The sequence below is a fragment of the Rhynchophorus ferrugineus genome, unplaced genomic scaffold, assembly GCF_030347505.1.
Source record: "Rhynchophorus ferrugineus isolate W39M unplaced genomic scaffold, kcgeb_rfMv2 rfM6, whole genome shotgun sequence".
NCBI lineage: Eukaryota > Metazoa > Arthropoda > Insecta > Coleoptera > Curculionidae > Rhynchophorus > Rhynchophorus ferrugineus.
Genome location: NW_027472585.1, coordinates 34,595,036 through 34,608,802, shown reverse-complemented (window position 1 = coordinate 34,608,802; position 13,767 = coordinate 34,595,036).

Here is a 13,767-nt window from a genome sequence, read left to right as displayed (position 1 = left end):
GTACCGCTTGTATATGTTTAAATAGAACAGTTTCAATAAGAATACCCAGTAGTTGACTTGGTGCATGGTGCAGGATAATATGATGGTCAACGCGACAAGACCACCCTCCTAATTCTACGATAGTCAGGGAGTGAATAGTCCGCATAGTCCGAAGTTTATGTTTGTTATTAATCAATGTTAATAATTAAAATATTCAGAGGGTACCAGACTTACTTTTATAATATTTTAATCAGCAATAGTTTAATCGCTACAGTCTAATAATCCCTAAAAGGCTCATTAGTTTACGCGTTAGAATTAGTCAGTCAGCATTGTGTCTCTTTTTAACTAGAATAAATATCTGATTCTGAAATGAATTTACAAATTGCGGCAGGCAATACATTAAACATCTTGATAACGTATGTACAAAAAAATTTGAATAGACTGTTGGTGTCTAAGCATAAGTCAACCAAATATAGAGTAAGAGTTTGCCAAGAAGAGCACTGGAGCAAAAAAATCATCTTTGTAGTAATTTAGAAGTATAAAGTGAAGAATATTACTCATTGAATAATTATTCAGATTGCAACAACAATATATTAATACTACTTCTTGCCGACTAACATACAATTTGTTTCTACACTAGCTCAAAACTAGGTACTTACCTAGGAATCGATCATTGATTCTCAGTAGCACTTTTCAATCTTTATTTCTATTTAATACAATTCTCTACATAACTGCCCAAGACTACACGGTTAAGTTCTCTTGAGTTTGAGTCACAGTTCACTTCGGTGTTAGTGGTCTTTCATCATGTCTTGTTGAGAATCTCTTAATTTTCTCTCTGACAGTTGGAATTCAAAAATCCGGGTGAAGACAATTAATCGTGTAGTATCTTGGTGCATCGAGAATAGTTTTCAGGGCATTATTCTGATATACTTGTACACTAGTATTATGTTGATATTATTTCTCACAGAACATTCTTGTAATTGTTTGTCTTAGGTCCATACAGATGTTAGTATATGCTTGTAGGAAAGCAGATTATTATATACAAATAATTAGATTTTCTTCTAACAACCATAATATTATTTTGTATATTAGTTTGAAATCTTTTCTTTTTGATATGCTCCGCCTAACGACTATTCATCCTAAGATACCTAGCATTGCTATTGTATGTGATAATAATATTTATTGATATTTATTGGCATATGAACAGTGTGATGGTGGGTAAATTTAATATACATTGATCTACTCTTGTTGACTTTTATTCTATAGTGTGTAAGTCCACTTATTTATATTGTTGCTGCGTTGTTGAAGTTTTCTGGTTGCTTCTTCGCTATTGTCTCCAATAGCAAGTATCGCAGTATCATCAGCAAATGTAATAAACTATTTCTAACAAAAAAATTGACCCGACTTCAAAAAATACATAAGGAAAAAAAATACATAAAAGATTTGTTTTGTTCGTAATTTAATTTTAAGAACCCAGCGGAATCCAAATCGAAAATTTTTGTGTTATTTGGGCTCGGCACCGACTTCAAACTCATCACTTGGTAGCACTTAAAATAATATTGTAAATGAATAAATACGTTTCGGTAAGTATTAAGTTAAATTGTGTGTTATAGTAGAATATAAAAAAATAGGTGTAATAAATAGGTTAAATAAGGTTTTTGTTAATTTATTTGTAGTTATTATAACGATTATGTACATATTTTATTTAAAAACTTTTTTTTGGTGTAAAAATTCGTTTGGTTATTCTCTAATTTTTAGAGAGTGTCATATATATCTTTCGAAGTCTGTCCAATTTTTTGTTAATTTTCTTTTTCTTTTTTTTTGGTGTTAGCTATTTACTCAATAAATTACGCAGTTATACAATGGGTAAGCTAAGTAAAGGTGCAGCCCTTATGAGGAAAAATAAGGATAAAGAAGCAATGATCGGAAGATGAAGAATTGACAATAAAGAACGATTCTGTCCCCGGGGTTCCCTACCTAGCCTAGGTGATTTGACAAATGTTCTAACTAAACTAGAACAACAAAAAAATACTTTCCGTGTCGGGAACCGAACCCGCCACCTTCGATTGAACTAAAAGCTTTAACAATTACACCATAGAAAAAATTGTTTACAATATTTCTACATATTATGTGCCATAGTGAGTGTTTAAAAAGCAAATTGAATGGTTTTTGTACAGAACTTCCGATTTTCAGTCACACCAGCTCAGCAATAAGATTATACCCAAATATCTTGTTATTTTAGATAAAAAATAGGTGAAAACTTTGTACGTGCTTTTGAAATTTGTGCGTTTCCTTCGATTTTCCCTATTTCTTCCAACACATACGGACTTGGTTCCAATGGGGCCACCTCGGAAGTGCACTCTTGCGAATAAATTTTTTTTTTGAAAATCGGTCCAAACATGATGGAGAAATCGGCGAACATACATTAAAAAAATATATACAGGCGAACATAGAACTTCCTCCTTTTTCGAAGTTGGTTAACACAATGTTTCTAGTTGTGTTATGTCGCATCTATGTAAACATTATATAACACTATATTTATTCTGGTTAATTATAAAATAAATAGACTGGCAAAATATAAAACATACGGTTTGAGCCCTGGGTCTGATAAATTATTCAATGAACGCATAAAAAAATAACATAAAACGTCAAGACGGAGATGGTTTTTGATATAATGCCCTAAAAATTATTCGCATAAAACTGGTTTGTCTGAAGGACGTGAAAAAACCTAACAATATATCAGATGGTCTGAAGGCGTCTTTCCTCGCGGAGGGAATAGTAGCAAGTCCCGCCACGCATATTATCGCTAGTAAAACTGGATATTATCATAAATTTCCCGCCTGTGGCTAAAGTGCTTGGAGGCGTTTTAAAATTAGTAGTTGGGGTGTTTATGACTTTGGAGATTTATGAATTTGCCACGAATGGTAACGGCAATCGATAAAAAGCGAAATGGCCGCGGCGGCCTCTACCGCAACTAAACGCTGTTCAGAAATTACGGCAGCTCAAGCTAAACAACATCTACACACCACATCCTCTCGAATTGGTATATTTGACGAATATAAATCAACAGATGCTGGGGCGCGATGGTTGTTTATGCTTCCGTCTCGACTCAACATCTCGTTTACCGTTATAATTTCATTTAATTGCGAAACAAACATAGTAATATTCTATTTTTTGACTCAATATTTCTGCTTAGATGGTATCGCGAGGAAAATATATACGCCGTAAACAATTTAAAGCATATAGCTGATTTCTAATACTAATGGCCTGTAATAAACCAACATAATAAACGTCAGGTTTATGATACGGCTTTATTTTTATGGATTTCCATATTAAATAGAAATATTATGTTCAAAACTAGATGTCTTGCCGATATATGTCTTGTAATTTTTGTTGCACTGGCTGTCAGATGGCATCTGATCCAATGCTATTTTGAATATTTTGACTGAATCGTTGTTTTGGTGAAGAAACATTCGTACTTTTTGTATAACATTTCTGTTGAATTGTGAACATAATGTTTCAGTCATAGAGTAGTATATAGAGTGTTAATTTAATATATATAATTTCATTGTTTTACTTGGTCTTAGCAGGAAGGCGCTGAGAAATCCATTCGCTGCATTTCATTATTTAGTTTAAATAACCATTACAGACACTCGTTAAAAAAGATATTTTATTAGGAAGGCATTTCATTGGTTGATGATTTTATACACATCACGTGACTAACCCCTGACGTCATATCCTAGTGACCAACTAAATTTGAAATAATACCTAAATATAATTATTAGAATTATTGAAATAAAATTCTACATAAATATAAATATTATAAAATACTAAAATGCTGAAATAATGAAGAATAATTAAATGTAGATATAAAAAAAGAGCTGCAATCTAATAGAGAACACAACATATATCCTGGTAAAATCAAAAATATCTATAGCGCCTTTTCCCTTTTTTATACTTCCTTAGTGGTATCAATTTAAATAAGATGTATTAGAGTTCCTACCTTTTTGTTCCTCCATACTGAAAGCAGACTAAGTCTGTGTCTGTTAATAATTTATTTACTTGTTCAACACAAAAATGTATTGAGGTAAGTTATAATTATTTTTAAGATGTTATTGTTAAAATTGCAGCTCGGATATTTAAAAAGGTTAAGTTTTATGGTATATGTCAGAATGGAGAAAACATACCAAAAAGTAATATTTTAAAGATCAAAAACAAAAAATTAAAATGAATGAAGTATATCAAAATTACTGCTGCGCCTTTATTATAGTAAACTTGAGGAGTTAAAGAGACGACTTAAAGATCTATTAACAATATAATGAAACAATCATGAGATACCATCTAGTCTATAAAATGAGTCTCAATTTGTCTACGAATTCTATTATTTTATTTTGTATTAATGTATTTTTAACGTACATTTTTCGTACTCTGCATGTAGACCCAAACATATCCCGCCTATCTTGGTTAAGTAGCCGTAAGCCAAAATATTGATTATAAATATATTAAGCAATATACATTTGTTTAAGTAAATTAGCACTTTCAAAATAATTAAGTTTTTAAAAGAAACCTTCAAACCTCATACACTTTAAACTTTTTAAAGGGCAATAAATTTGGCTATATATATATATATATATATATATATATATATATATATATATATATATATATATATATATATATATATATATATATATATTTGCACCAAAAGCTTCTCATGTAGTATAATCTCATTTACCTTTAATGTAATAACCATCGCCGTATTTGAAAAGAGTTTGGATTTAAACTATGGGTAATAATTTCATGATTTCTTCTGTTGTATTCTTGTGAAAAACTGAAACTGCTGTTTCCTCCAAGGAAAACTACGTCCTGTTTTTTTTTATTTCCGGACATACACTGGATACAAAATACTTTTGGGACTGAAGATACATTATAAGCAAATAATACTGATTATAACTAAATCACAAAAAAACTAGATGTACTATATGTCAGGAATATAAAAAAATGGTGTCATAAGCAAACTCATGAAACCACAAGAACGAACAGTCGCGTTATAGAAATGAGCTAATGAAATGCATTTGTGGGGCAATTCAAAGAACTCAAAGATTGCTCATAAAATTACAAGCTTTTCTAGAAGATATAGCGCAAACCTAATAAGAACTTGAACCTCAAGCCCGACCGAAACCCGAAATTCAAGCCGGTTCACGTCTTTTGACTTGTTGAGAAAACTCTACGGAGAAAACTATTTAATTGTTCTTTAATTTAATATTCATTCCTTGTCATAGTATTTGTTATAGTATTATATATATATATATATATATATATATATATATATATATATATATATATATATTTATATATATATATATATATATATATATAGCAACTAAGCGTTTTCATGCAAGAGGATGTATTTTGTATTTATTGCCGGTTTTTCATCGCTGGTTCCATTTGGAAATTGTTGGTTCATGAATTGCTGCCTGACAATTACTTGAAAGGTAGTTCGCATATAGGTAAACCGACAAATTTCTTCACCACGATACACCACTTTTCTAAACATTCACCATGAAGCTGTTCTGAACTATTTGCATAAGACAATGATACCTCTATAAAAGCTCGATAGTTAAACATAAGAAACACTGCAATTTAATGGACTCAGCTTCGACTTGTGAATCGCTGTTGAAAAGAAATGAAATCGAGCCATTCTTGAAATAAATAGGTACGGGCTAACGAAAGCTGTTGTCTATAATAAAACTGTTAAAAAAGATCGTGATTGATCGTGATTCATAGCCGATTTTAAAGCTTGTTTCGAAGCCAAGGAAAGGATAATTAAGTGTTGAGTTGAAGATGAACATTACACACATTACAATACATTACTGGAATTGTAATTTAAAAGTCACTATTTTTTAAAGCTTTACTAATATTCAATACATAAATAAGATGATAAAAGCTACTGTTCATTTTTTTCTACCACGGTAATAATTCCGTTCGTATTTCAGTCTTCACAGTTTCAAACTCTTTATGAATGTAAGGAATTCCCACGTGCACTTTGAAAGAAATGGCGATTCCTCAACACGTTCTTTGTCGAAGTGCCGCCACTGAATGCTGCAAACCTTAAATGTTCCTCTAAATTTAGACCAGACATATTAAAGTTCTTTGCATTCGAATTCTGGTGCCCCATCTAAAAATACGCATCGTCACTACGACTGTCTCGTCTGGCCCCGGTCGAAATCCACAAGGAAGAAGGAAAAAAACACAAATAGAAATCCGATCCGTAAAAATAACTTTCACCGCGCGGCTGTGGCACAAACTGAATCTGGGAAAGGTGCGTCTTCGTTTTCCTCATATTTGAATATACACTTGGTTGATAGATTGATCGCTTTGTGCTGAATTTATTCGAGATAAGGGGTCGCTTATTTATTTTGAAATCCTAAGTTAAACCCATCTATGTTTGTCTTGCAGTTACAATATCCTGGTTTAAGATTTTTCGGCATATCGGGAATATTATACCAAGAGGATGCAAATAATAAATATATCCTGCATAGGTCAATTATATAAACAAGTTCTATAACTGTTCACAAAAGATAGAGGGTCTAGAAGGGAATTATATATGCATTAGCCGTGTAAAGGTGTAGCATTGTTTTCACACCAGAGGGCACCAATATAAGTACCGGGAAATTTAAAATATATAAATTAATAATACATGTTATACACACATTTTAATAAAGCATATGTGACATTTTAAGTAAATATTTGGAAAATAAATTCAAAAAATATATATAATTTAACAGAAAGTCACAAGTCAGAAATACTAAATTTTTTCCTTAACAGTAGTAATATTATTTCATAGGAAATTTATAAAAAAAATTATTTTTACTGACAATATATAAACATTTATTACATACAAAAAAATTGATATAAGACAATTTATACTTTAAAAAGTACAAAGTATTACAAAATATATAATTATTTATACATATACATATATAATTTATAGGTATAAATTGTTTTGAAAACAGCACACAACACAGTACAGTACAATATATATTATGTTGAAGACTTATATTTCTAAAGCTTTTCTTTGAGATATCTTTATGATAAATATATAATGGTACGTTATCTGTATAAGCTAAATTATATTTATATGCTGCAATAAAAAATATTTTATTTTAGCCTTTTACGGTTTTGTTGCCATTTTTCACCCACCAAAACAAATAAAACTTTACTATTTTCTTTCTAACTTACCACACTTACCGGGATGCCTGGATGCTCTGAAATAAATGATCAGCTTAGCAACATATTAATTACACTTCATTTAACATAGTGATTATATGCAAAAAAACTCCATTCTAAACATTTCATTATATAAACTTAGATCGAACAGTTCTACTGAAGACTTGACTTCAGCACATAACTTTTATTTTGTTTAATTTGCCTCTAATAATATAATTGTCAGTAAGCTTATCACAACCCCGAAAATTGCTCTTTCTAACGACCCTACAAAATTGTTCAGATTTAAACAGGTCATTTTACCTAAAAATTAACTGAAAAAAAAGCAATCAACAGTATAAAAATGTTTAACACGTTTATTAACAATTATTTACTTAGTTAATTAGAATGATTTAATTTTACTCATTATTTTAATGTATAGAAAACATCTGCAGTAATATATTTTTCCTCACCTGTAATTTCATAGGATTATGGGTTTGACCACAAATTTGTGGTAGTAAAGTTTTAATTGGGTTGGAGAGCTGTGCATATAAACGCACAAAATACTTTAAAGCGTTTAAAAATTTTAAGGGGTATTGTAGATACTCTTTTGCTTTTGTAATATTGGGACTAGATTAAAAATATATATTTTCGTTAATGACTATTTGGGTTTGGAGTTCAAAACTTTAAAAAATTACTGAAATCTGTAGATTCAGCTTTTCCTCTATATTTTCTCTTTAACATTTACATCTTCAAATTTATCTTGCACCTTTCATACTTGTATTCTTACCAAATCGTGTGAATCTATACTTTTTTAAATCATCAAACTCTATTTCAAACAATGGTTCAATGAATAACTATACAGAGACGAGTAATTTAATAGAGATATAGCTAGTAATCCCGAATAAACTTGAGCGATCATGTGGCTCACTAAATCGAATTGCAAAAGCTATTCATGATCATCTCCAAAACTCGTCATCATTACGGGGTCTTATCACCCTTAAAAAAGATGGTGTTTGTACGCAATTGCACTATTGAAGAAGCAAGTTTCATGGAATGGAATTATTTTGAATTGAAGTGTTAATCGCGTTGCTACTTGCCCATGATGAAATTTTATATTTGATAAAATATTTCTGAAAAAATTCAAAACGCCACTATAATTTCTAAGTGTAACAAGATAACCGATATCTATATTTACTTTGTATATACAAATTCTTATATCTGACTCTATATATGTTATGTAATACAACTCTGACTATCCAACCACCTCTGTTTTATAGATAAGAAACCTTTTTGTCGCTTGTATCGCAGTTCAATAAATCGCCTCTTTTTTCCTAAAAATGAAATATTTTTAGGTATAATATAACGATATACTAATTTCTGCATATGCAACTACAATTACCAGTTAATCTGAAATTAGTTTGTGGAGGTGCATTCAAAAAGAACCGGGTATTTGATGTTGTTTTATATTGTTTATTTACTGTTGAAAGAAACGGGTAGTATTATTTGTATTAAATTTTCTTATGCAAGTGGTAAAACGTTCAAACAAGGTTTCAGAAATGTAAAATATTGCTTTCGGCGAATTTGCTATGAGTATAACAATATTTGCGACTGGTATGACCATGTGTGACGTTGAAGATGATGAATATACGAGTCATCCTAACATATAGACGTACCAATCGATAAGAATGTGAAAAAGTAAAAATTGTGCTTATAAATGATTTCTTAGTATTGTTTTTAATTAAAAACAACACAACATTCATCCACCACATTTGGCTGACATGGTACCGTGTAATTTTACTGATTTCTAAAACAGCAAAAGTCTAGAGTACCAGAAATGCCTTGGGGGTTTACGTAATTGACGTCTAATGGGTGGTAATGATACCTATCAATCTAAAATTAAAAAAACATATTTTAACAAATATATAACTAACAAAAATATTGTTGATATCATTCAACTGCCTCCTACATTTGCTATAAAATTAGTGTCGCAGGTGATCGAATAATAAAGAAGGAAAATTTAGTTCGGTCCGCAGACGTTAGCCGACGCTAATTATTCCTAGAACCGTGAAATTAATTAAAAATCCGTTCCTGCCCTCGCTGGAAATTCGTAAAATATTTTCCGGGTCTCCTGGCTTATCGCTTTTTGTAAGATTTTCAAAAGTTTTTCAGTTAAAATTTTCCAGTTACGATCTCTGCGACAGGGCGGCACATAAAAATGTTTGCGCCACGGGCGACGTAACCTAAAAACGGACCAAACTTTCCACATAATTTAAATAAACTTGTGTATCTTTTTTGCTTACGAATGGTTAGTCCGAGCTTGCCTTAACGAGAACAAGTAGAAAAAAACCAACGAGCACAAGAACTAACGGCCATTGTTAAATTGCAACTTTTAACAAGTAAAAATCGTATTTCGAGAAACATTTCCTTTTAAAAGTTTAATTATATAAATATTTGTATAGCATGTTCTTTGATTTTTATTATATGTATGTCTGTGTATAAAATATAGATTATAAATTTGATGAATATACTTCAATAATAAGTTCGTTGATTGCTTAATTACTTTTTATTTATTATCTTTAATTTCAATCTTCAATCTTTCAATAACTAAAAGAACTAAATATTTTAAACCGGCTAGGAGTTTAAAATGTAAAGTATGTTTTACTTCAGATATATGCACAACTGATGTCACAGTAATGCAGTTTTAACCCACAGAGAATATATGAAACGTGTAAGATTTGAGACAAAAATTTTACTAGACTTGGAAACTATTTTATTTTAAATAAAGGAATGGCGACTTGTTTGACTATATAAGTAATGATGACGTTCCAATCATATCAATATAAATGAAACCATTAATCCAAAACATTAATCATTTTATATTATTATCGAACAACCGATGCCATATCATCAATTCTGTATAACAACAGGTCAATTGAAATGTCCCCGATCTACCATAGTAAAACACATTTTTTTCCCAAAATTAGTATTTTTTATTCAACATAATTCCCTTCAAGGGTGATACACTGATTATTGCAACTCTCCAACCATTTTTGTAGTACGATATGTCCTTTGCTTCAAAATATGCCTCAGTTTCGACGATCACCTCTTCGTTCCACGAAAATGTTTTCCCAGCGAGAATTCTTTTGAGATGTGAGAACAAGAAATAGTTGCTGGAGGCCAGATCTGGAGAATACGTTGGATGAGGAAGTACTTCGAAGCCCAATTCATGGATTTTTGACACGGTGCATTATCTTGGTGAAGCAGCACTTTCTTTTTCTTCAAATTCGGCCGTTTCTCGGTTTTCGTCCAATAGCGCTATATAATAGTCGCTGTTGATGATCTTTCCTTTTTGAAGGTAGTCAATGAAAATTATTCCCAAAATACAGACGCCATAATCTTGCCAGCTAACTGTTGCGTTTTCCCACGCTTTGGACCGAGTTCATCGTGTGTAGTACACTCGGATGACTCCAAACCAGCCAGGTTAGTTCACAGCAACTTCAATGCCTTTCACTAATAACTGCGATGCCTATGCCAGGAATCCAACGATTAGAATTTAAGTATAGATGCTTCCTAATTTTAACTATTCACAACTAAAAGGCATTAAGTCCATCTTTAGTGATTATAACTTAGAACAAATTACAATTATTTTGCACAAATTCCACTAAACTGTGTAAAGAAATGCTTCAAGTAACTGCGGAGCAATTGCCATTGCACTGTCTTTTTCTCTTGATAAACTGTTGAATACAACAGAAATATCTTGAAATGAATTTCTTGAATGAAATTAGTTCGTTAAGAAAGAAAACTGCGTGAAGTTTGAAAAAAAGTATTGTAAAAAAGTATCAAACGTGTGAAGTTATGTTATAACTTACAATAAGCATGTCTTATATAAATGTACAACAAGTAAGACAGTGACTACATATTTTACTAAAACGTTGACATCATTGTTTAATTGCATTGGTGCCATTATCCCATGATGCCAATAAAGAGTTTATATTTTTAAGGAAATACATCATACTTTTCATCAAGTTTACCCATTACCGATGATCAATTGCATATTTTGATCTCGGTTAGCGTTATTATCCTAATTTCTATTTTTTTACCTCAATCTATCGATACTTCATCACAAATTATCGATTGAATTTCAATGGCGAGAATTACACATAGAAGAATTAAATGTAAAACTTCAATTATTTATAAAAACTTATCACTCCAATTCTCCAATTGCTCTTTCCAAATCTAATCGAATGTTTCGAACGTTTTATCGAATAAAATTTCTTCAAAACTGCTTCTTTTAACATATTATTCATCATCAGTTTCCAACAGCAGTCAGTGATTTTCTTTAACTCATTTCTTCAAACTATTTGGTAATATGGAATCCAACTATATAACTAAATAAAGTGTTGTGTTCCATTGTCGATGCTCCGTACTATGTTTCGAATGAAGTGATACAACGCGATATTCTTCTAGAACGAATAACGAGTGTAATTCAACAAGTTCATGTGAAGTACTTCGAATTAGTGCATCCAAATGTACTCGCTAATCAGCTAAATATGCGAAGTGACAGGGAAGTGCGAAGACTAAAACGTCTAACACCATCAGATCTGATTATTGAACTAATTAATTAAAATAGTGTTTTATACAGGAAATCACGTCATGAAGTGATTTTCTACATGCCATGTCTATATAATACAAACATAACAAATATTTCTTGCCCTCTGGGCAGATTATGGAGCCATTAAGAGTAATATCTTCAAATTAAGTTCCAAAACCATAGTTTTAAATAGTGTATTGTGGGCTCATCGTTGTATATATTTAGAAAAATATTATTCTTCAATTATAAAATTGAGAAAATACTGTTCAAGGTTTCCTAATAGTTAAGATCGGCCATAAAAGACTTGCGAGTCAAGTGCATAAGACTGCATAACAAAGGAGGCTCCACAGGAAATACCAGCGAAAACCCATTCATGTTTTATTTCCATTAATGATTTTGAATTAAACTAAATCAACTTGTTTTTTGAAACAAATAAAATGGGCAGTAAGAAGTGGTCGAACTTAAATAACTTTTCTTGGTAATTCCATCACTAGATATTTAATGAATTAATTTTGTAGCTAAGATCAAAATATATTTGAATACTCTGTTTCAGAGATATTTGTGTATATTGATTTCTCCAAAGTTTATTAGTTATAGTTTGAGAACTTTAAAATATGAATTTTATATTTTTTTATTTCCATAGTAGCTATTCCCAACTTTGCTTAAAAAATATTGTTTTATAATAATGGTTGAAGTAGAACTAAATATGTTTAGATATCGGGAGATAGGATATAACTGTTACAACTAGGTGGTATAACATATAAAAGTATTTTTATTTTAGCCAACTTTTGCCCGTGTACCGGATATTCTAGCTTAACTACTTACAAATTAAATTATATTTCATAAAAGCATTTTTGAAATAAAAATTTCTTCTCGAATTACGGTGTTCAAACTTCTATCACGGTTTGAATCATCAGCGTGAACTTACAAGTAACTTAAAATGCTTTTAAAACCTGTAAAATATTGATACACAAAGCTACAGCAAGCTTGGTCCATAAAGGAAGAGAAACAAAAAAAAAAGATGTAATATATAACTCTCATGTCAGCTCTACGTCAAATCCGTCATCTAAAAGAATTAATATCAGCAACTTATTATAAATATAGGTTTTATCGATAATCTACATATATTGCTGGCATTATCTTTAAGAAAGAAAACCCTTTCATATTTCGTTATAACAGCTTTAAACCGAATATAGATAACATGTATCCACGCTTAAACGACCGCCTTGTGACAGTTTTGCCGGATATTGTAGCGATATTGAAACGAGCGTAATTCGATCGAGCAGCCTACATAAATGGCAGGAAACGAAAAATTAAGTAAGAGCGATCGTTTCGCTTCATCCGTCCACATTTAAATTAACGAACGTACCGATTTTTTTGACTCGTTATAATAAATTTTTAGATCGGACGGCGATTGTTTACGAGTGAAACTGATGATTAGTGGAACGGTAGTGCAAAAATATCTATTGTTAGGCCAACACACGTCGTAATTTTGATTGAGAACATAATGGGTTTTAGAAAGTAATATTTTATCAGCGCTCTGCGAGCTATAATGTGCTAGATTGCTTATGTTTTATGAGCAATTTGACGCAAATTAACTGTTAAAATCGTACCGAAGAACAAGGAAGGCTCGGTAATAATTGTACTGTAGGGGCACATGGCAATGTTTCCGTTCAGTTTAAGTCATCGTATTATAACTGTCGGGTATAAAAAGAACTCGAAGACATATAATTTCGTTGTTGCTCTTGATGTGTTCTAGCTTCTTTTTATAAAATTGAAGTTGCCTTATAATTATTTTAGTATTTATTGTTAGGTACAATAGAATGTAATTTAATTTTAAATTGATCTATAAAAAGTTTAGTGAGGAGGTTTTACTAATGGTCAAGATGAAATATGTTTCTAAATAATAGTAGCAGTAATAGTTATAAGTAGGTGAAAAGAGCAAAACAACTATTCTATCAAGTACATTCCAAGTAAGTAAGACCATG